Genomic DNA, 8,541 nt, shown 5'->3' with positions numbered 1-8,541 from the left:
GGAGAGCACAACGCCAGGACCTAGTGGGACCTTTTCCCCTTTCTCTCCCCTGCTCCCCTCACACACACAATTGCAATTTTTCCTGAAGAAACTAAGGAACGATGTTCAAACCCAAGAGGAATTGAATTATAGACTTACTTGTACAACTACGCTTGTCTTTTCTTACCCTTGCAATTTTCGGAGGCTTGGATTTTTAAAAATCTATGTTACAGCTTTCAGGACCTCACAATTGCTCTGTTCCAAGGCTAATCAGTAAGTATCATAATGAACCTGCTTTTCAGAAGGGGACCCTGAAATCAAGTATGTTCAAGCAGAGAACATGACCCCAGGACAGGACTCAAAGGCTCATTCGCCTGCCTAGAGTTGTCACTTCATGTTCTTTTAATGTAAATCAAAGATGAGCTACAAGGTAATTCAGTTCTTTGGTGCAATTACGATTCTAATATATGCTGTGGCCTGGAGCCCCTTGCAGAGGTTCTGAGTTTTCATCGGCGTTCATTTTTAAGTGGTTCAATTCTGCCCCTGATTGCCAGGTGCTAAAATATGAACCTTCACACTTGTGAGTCACCCAATTTAACCAAGCTGTGGCTTTACCCTCAGAGAGTTTCCTAGGTGTGAACCTAACCGTGCCGGGGGCCCACAAAAACATTTTAGTCAAGATTTCCAGGGTAAATTCTAGCCCACCCTTGTCAAAACCACACAGACTCCCACCCCCACCTCGCTGCAGAGAGTTACTCAACCTGGGTCTGAGCAAGAAGACCCTTCCAGCAAAAAGTGGGGGAGTTCAAAGGTATGATTTGCCCTTTAAGAGGCTCTCTGTTTTTTTTGTTTTTGTTTTTGTTTTTGTTTTCTGATTCTGGCAGCTCCCAACATGCCCAAGGCATCCCAAACAGGTTGAAACAAGAGGGAAGACAATAGAAAGCAAAGTTGAATGGCACCTGGGTGGCTCAGTTGGTTGAGCGTCCAGCCTCGGCTCAGGTCACGATCTCAATGTTTGTGGGTTCGAGCCCTGCGTCGCGCTCTGTGCTGACAGCTCAGACCCTGGAGCCTGCTTCGGATTCTATGTCTCCCTCTCTCTGCCCCTCCCCCACTCGCACTCTGTGTCTCTCTCAAAAATAAATAAATCTTAAAAAAAAATAAAAATAAAGCTGCTCCCATGCCAACTTGGATTGCTCTATAAAAGGACATGAGCTAGAAATCATTCCCTCAGCTGACAAGAATTTATTGAGTATCTGCTCTGTGCACAGAATAAGAAGCTTTATGGGGAATTCAAAAGCAATACCAAGGCCTGATCTACAACTTTGAGATAGCAATGCAGGATGGCACCATTGAAAGGGAAAGAACACCGGAGTCAGATAGATTTGAGCTTAGATCCTGATTCCACTGATACTAGTTGGCTAGAGGAACTTTGGCAAGTAAATTCACCTTCCTGGGCCTCAATTTCCTTGTTTGTGAAATGGGAATAATCTATCACATAGAGTTATTGAAAGAATTCAGAATAAAATAGTATATAAAAAGTTCTTGGCACATCCTAGGAATTCTCTTTGCCTAAAGAATTTACGCTTCTAATTAGAAAAATGAAATATGGACATGATAAGCAATTGAAACATGATTGAAGCACATATAAGCCAGACAATTAGCAAATGAGGTATGACTTTAGTTAGGGAGCTAGATCACCTTGTTTCATTTATCTAAGATACCATCTTTTGTAAAAGGAGCTTCCATTTCAAAGATGTAAAATGTGGAGAAAATATAGATGTTAGAAAAATGAAATTACGTAAGTATAACTTGTAAGAAACAACATTCTTGCAAATAAGTTCAAGTTATTTGCAAGCTGTAGACTCATAAAGCTATCTTTTTATCTTTTTTTTCTCTTGCTTTTTTCCTTTCACCTACTTCTCTTTTTTTAATCTTGGTGCAACCCGTATATTTTGGTAAGGGTCCTTAAAACTATCTTGGCACAAGGCGGAGAATAGACTGCCAGGTGGAGAGATGGTCTAACTTACTGAACCAACTTCAGTCTTGCTCTGGGCAATAGCAACCATCAGACTGGTTTCCTAGACTCCAACTGGGCGATGATTTGTGGTTTTCCAAATTCGTAAGCAAAAGATAACATAGGTAAATTGATTGGCAAAATCAATTTCCACATAATAAAATTGATGCTGAAAGGAAGCATAAAGTTTACAGAATTCTTTTAGATCCATCTCTTTTTCCTTTAGTTCATATGTGTTATTAGCAGAGTCATACTACCAGACCTTTAATTTCTCCCTAAGGCAACCATACCTGCACATACTAGGTTCAGCATGTATTATGTTTTAAGGCAATGCCTCCATGTGCTCCATTTGATAATGGTCTATCAGCCTATGACCTAATCTCATTGAATAATTCTTATTGAATAAAGAAATCATTCATTTTTCATCCTAAAGACTACAAATGTCTCTGATCATTTGGAATAAATGTCTTTACTAGAAATAAGGGGGCAGGGCCTATAGTTTTGAGTGGGAGATTAGACTGTAAGCTCCAAGAGAAAAAGGACCAGGATCTAGCCCAGTGCCTAGTCCATGAAAGGTGCCTCGCGGGTATTTGTTGAATGCATGAATGAAGGCAAGGACAGATGGAGAAAGAGAAAAAGATTGTGAGTAGTGGGTTAGGAGAGATTTGGATTTCAAGTAACCTATTGGAGAAATACAGGAAAAATTTATGCCAAGAAATAAGAGCAGAATAGGAGAAGGTTGACTATAGATATATTTGTGGACAATATTGTCATAAATTTTTTTGTCTTCTGGTGAATACTCTGAAACACTTTATCGGGCATGTTAACAATTTTATAGGCCTTATCAAGACATACCTTCAGAGAAAATCTGAGGGGTTAGTGACTGAAGGAGCTTAAACTTGCTCTTCAGGGATTTGCAACTTCAGATGATCTCATCACACTTGGTCTTCTCAGATGAATGGAGTTTTGAATGGGGATCCCCCCCAAGATGGGTGAAGCAAGTAGTTATGATGACAGGGTAATGATGGATGGATGGATGGATGGATGATAGATGGATGAATGGAAGGAAGGAAGTCAAGTCTCTGCTTAGGACTTTAGAGCTACACACTGTGTTACTCCAGAGGCTAGCATTCTAGGATGTGAATCTCGTTGCCTGGACGTATGCACTATACAACCTGCATGACAGGACATGGTGGCCATAGCACAAAAGATAACTATGAAATCTTAGACCATTCAAGTTACCAGACACAAGCCTGGCAGTGGAGCTAGGGACCAGGTGAAGCATATTTATGGATGGCCCAGGAAGAGAAAACTAGCCTGCATCAAGAATAAAAGCACACTGAAACTTTAAAATAGACATCTCCAGAAGAAAGAGGGCCTCGGGGCCAGAGAAAATTGATGTAGGCAAATGACAGTAGACCACACACTAAGTCCTCAGCACAGCTGTGGACTTTGGCATATTTAGAAATCAGATGAGGGGGGTGCCTGGGTGGCTCAGTCGGTTGAGCATTCGACTCTGGCTCAGGTCATGATCTCTTAGTCTGTGAGTTCAAGCCCCGCGTTGGGCTCTGTGCTGACAGCTGGGAGCCTGGAGCCTGCTTCGGATTCTGTGTCTCCTTCTCTCTCTGCCCCTCCCCCACTCATTCTCTCTCTCTCTCTCTCTCTCTCTCTCTCTCTGTCAAAAATAAATAAACATTAAAAAAAAAAAAGAAATCAGATGAGGAAGTGCGATGCTTGATTTTAAGTGTCAACTTGATTAGTCTACAATAGTTAGTCAAATGCTAACCTAGCTGTTTATGTGAAGGTAATTTTGTACACATAGGTAACATCTACAATAAATTGACCCGAAGTAAAGGAGATTAACCATCAATGATGTAAGTGGGCTTTATCTAATCAGTTGAAAGCCTTAAGAGCAAAATCTGAGACTTCCCAGAAAAAGAACTATTCTGCCTCAAGACTATAGCATCAGCTCCTGCCTGAGTTTCGAATACGCTGACCCGTGTTATAGATTTGGAATTTGCCCCATACCACAGGCAGGTGAGCCAATTCCTTAAAATCAATCTAAATAGACAGACTGCTTGATTATTTTGGTTTTCCTTTTTTTATTTAGAATTTTGCCGTCAACGTATTAGCATCGTTAATAGTAAAACCACCTTTGTAGCAACTCACAACCAGTCGTTTACGAAAATAATGTAGTACTCAACCACTGCCTCTCATCTGATCTACTGGCAAGCCCAGGTGATAGCATATGTGTATATCCCAAGTATATCTATATCTAATCTATATCTATATCTTATATATATCTGGAGATCTGGCCGTCCCTTCTAGAGTGCCCCAAGGATATCTACGAGGCCGCCCTGGCCCAGGGCCAGGAGAGGCACAAGGAAGAGCTGTCCAGCTGTGAGCCCTTGTGGGCCAAGTGGGACCCACTGTACCAGATCTCCCAGTCCTGGCCCTGGCCTGCCATTCAACCGGCCCTGCATCATAGTGGAGGAGTTCGAGTGAGAGCAGAGGCTCGGGTCCAAGGCATTTGAGGGGCTTAGTGGGCTTCAGACCAAGGCAGCCAGGGAAAAGGAAAAGCTGAGAAAAAAGTGCTGCCATGCGTCTACTTCCCCAGTGGCTGCCTCTGGAGGCGGCCTTCTAACTCTGGGCAGCAGATGTCACAGCTGCACGGTCCCTCCGTGTGGTTTTGCACAGAGACCGTCTGCCTTTTGAGCTGCCAGCTTCGGGAACATAGAAGTTGTCAGGATGAGAACCTGTCCTTCAACAAGTTCAGGATGTTATATCTCTACTCCTGACCGATACAGGAGACCATCTAAAATTACAAGGCAAAATGGAGTAGCCATCATTTGATAGTCAACACATCTTCCTTGAGTGCCTTCTACGTGCCAGCCACTGTGGATGCAGCTGAGTGCAAGTGATGGCGAGTGGGGAGGGAAGTCAATATGAGACGGCATCATGGGCTGCAGAGAAGTGGGGTCAGCCCTGCTCTTGCAAGAATAACAAGACAGATGCAGCAGACAGAGAGCTGCCTTTGACTCAGCCCACGAGGCAGCCATGCCAAGTTATCAGAAATTTAACTTGCAGGTGGAAAAAATCAACACCAAGGATTCTGCTGAATCATAATCAAGACTAACCATGGAACCTTGCGTAAACTCATTTCCTTTTTGTCTGTTCACCTGTTCTGTTAAATGCACGTGTGAAGAAAATAATTTCTTTCATGGTTGCTGAAATCTGGAGTTCGATTGGGTTCATTTCAGCAAGTTACTAACCGCTTTCTTTTCTGATTCGAATTACTGAAGCTGCTGAGAATTGCTGGTTTCCTTTGATGCTTGCAAGAGAGAAGCTGTTTAAAACACTTAGGATCCCATGCAGGTTGATTTACCTTCTATGATATATTCGAGAATCAGAGACCAAGATTAGGTTTGGGGGATCCTAGAAGACATTCTGAAGCCTGTAGGAGCAGATGTCCTGTTTCTTGCGCCTCCCTACTCACCTTCAGATATGGAGAAAATGCTAAAATGGCAATGGTTAGAGTTTATACCCTGCAGAATCTCACGTGGTTTGAGCTCTCAACAGCTATCACCAATTCCAAATATTTCCTGCAGTGAGGAGACAGCCATGAGAGGTGCAGAGACGAGAAAGAGAAAAATATTCATCATCTTGCTTTTACATCCTGGTAGGAGATTTTGCTTTGGGGGTCATTTGGATGTTTTAGCTTTTAATGAAAAGCAGAACTGATTATTGCAATTGGAAATAAAGGGAGGAAAGCATTAAACTTTTTTCTCTTCTCGCCCCCAGATTTATTGAAATATAATCGGCATATAACTTTCTGTAAGTTTAAGGTGCACGGTGTATTGATTTGATACACATATATTGCTGAATGATTAGCTCATGACTCCATCAAAATAGTTATAATTCTCTTCAAAGGCTGAATGATATTCAGTGAGTCTCCAGAGGAATGAATGCTTTCATAGCAATGAACGTATAGTGTTAAAAGAGAAGGACCACCTCTATGTGTTGATCTGGGGAGATCTAGGGACACTATTAACTGAAAAAAACAAACAAACAAAAAAAAACAAAGGAAAGATTAGTGTGCATATAGTATGTTAGATTTTATGAGAATAAAACAGCTATAAGGATATGTATTTGTATTGTTTTATATTTCATAAATATGTAACAAAAAAATAAACCATAAACTCCTAAGGTGGTTACCTCTAAGAGCCAGGGTAAAGTAGTGAGTCAGGTAGAGTTTACAGTGACAGGATCAAGGCTTTTCTTCCAATGTGCCATTTCATATTTGACCCTTTTTGTGTGTGTGGTAAAATACACATAGAATTTACCATTTTAACCAATTTGAAGTATCCAATTCAATGACACTAAGTACATTCATGGTATTGTACAACCGTAGTGACTCTCTGGTTCCAGAACTTTCTATCACCCTAAAAGGAAGCCCCATACGTACTATTAAGCAGTCTTTCTTCATTCTGCCCTCCTAACCCCTAGATACCCCAAATTTGCTTTCTTTCTCTATAAATTTGCCTATTCTGGATATTCCTATAAATGGAATCATACAGTAAGTGGCCTTTGTGCCTGGCTTCTGTAATGTTTTCCAGGTTTATCCAGGTGTAGCATGCATTAGTACTTAATTTCTTTTTAAGGCTGAATAATATTTTACTGTATGGATAGAACAAATTTCTTTATCCATTCATCCATTGATGGACATTTGTTTCCATCTTTTGCCTATTATACAGAGCGCTTCTATGAACGTTGCTTTTTTGTCTTTGTTTAAACACCTATTTTTAATTCTTTTGGATATATTCTGAGTAATGGAATTTCTGGGTCATGTAGTAATTCTGTTTAACTTGTTATGGAACCACCAAATTGCTTTACACAAAGATGGCACCATTGTATTCCTACCGACAAGGTATGAGGGCTCCAATTCCTCCACAACCTTGTCAACCCCCGCTGATATCCTTTAATTTTTTTTTCTTATTATAACCATCTTACTGAGTATAAAGTGGTATCTCATTGTGGTTTTGATTTGCATTTCCCTAATGACAGATGATGTTGAATATCTATTCGTGTGCTTGTTGACCACTTGTATATCTGCTTTGGAGAAATGTCTATTCAAGTCCCTTGCACATTTTTAATCATGTTGTCTGTTTATTGCTGAATTGTAGGAGTTCTTTATACATTCTGTATACTAGACTTTTATCAGAGATATGATTTGCAAGTATTTTCTCCCATTTTGTGTACTGTCTTTTCACTCTGCTTGAGAGTATCCTTTACACAAAAAATTTTAATTTTAATGAATTCAGTATATCTATCTGTCTTCTGTTACTTGTGCTTTTGATGTCCTAAGAATACACTGCCAGATCCAAGGTGATAAAGAGTTATGCCTATGTTTTCATCTAAGAGTTTTACAGTTTTGGCTCTTATGTTTAGTTCTTTGATTTTGAGTTAATTTTTGTGTATGGTATTGGGTAAGGATCCAACTTCATTCATTTCCATACGGATATCCAGTTCTCAGCATCTTTTGTTGAAGAGACTGTTCTTTCTCCCATTGAATGGTCCCATCACCCTTGTTGGAAAGTGCTGTTCACCATGAATGTATGGGTTGATTTATGGTCTCAGTTCTACTCCACTGATCTCGATGTCTATGCTTATGCTAGGATCACACAGACTACTATAGCTTTGTAGTAAGTTTTGACATCAGGACATGGTAATCCACCAAGTTTGTTCTTTTTTTCAAGATTGTTTTGGCTACTCAGGGCCCCTTGCAATTCCATGTATTTCAGGATCAGCTTTTATCATTTCCTCAAAAAAAAAAAAAAAAGCCATGGAAATATTGTTAGAGATCTGGTGAGTTCTGCCATTTTAATTATGTTGTCTTCCAATCTGTGAGCAGAAAATGTCTTTCCATTTATTTAGATCCTCTTAAATTTCTTTCAGCAATGTTTCATCGTTTTCAATGTACAAGTATTTTGCCTTTTTGGTTAAATTTATTAAGTATTTTATTAGTTTTGATGCTTTGTAAATAGAATTGTTCTGGTTTCAATGTAATTTTCAGACTGTTCTTTGCTACCATATAAAAAATACAACTGATTTTTTGTGTGTTGATGTTGTTTCCTGCAATTTGGATAAACTCATTTATTGGCTTTAATAGATTTTTGTGAATTCTTTAGGGTTTTATATATATGAGATCGTGTCATCTATGAGTAGAGATAGTTCTACATCTTTCTTTCTTATTTAGATGTCTTTTTCTTAACTAATTGTTCTGGCTAGAACTTCCATTGCCATGTTAAATAGAAGGGGCACCTGGATGGTTCAGTCAGTTAAACATCTGACTCATGATTTCTGCTCAGGTCACATCTCATGGTTTGTGAGTTCAAGCCCTGCCCTGGGCTCTGTGCTGGCAGCACAGAGCCTGCTTGGGACTCTCTCTCTCCCTTTCTCTCTCTCTGCCCCTCTCCTGCTTGCAGGCTCTCTCTTTCTCAAAATGAATAAATAAACTTAAAAAAAAAAAAAGAATAGTAAGAGTGAGC

This window comes from Panthera uncia, chromosome C2, assembly GCF_023721935.1.
Source record: "Panthera uncia isolate 11264 chromosome C2, Puncia_PCG_1.0, whole genome shotgun sequence".
Taxonomy (NCBI): domain Eukaryota; kingdom Metazoa; phylum Chordata; class Mammalia; order Carnivora; family Felidae; genus Panthera; species Panthera uncia.
This window is presented reverse-complemented; position numbering follows the sequence as displayed.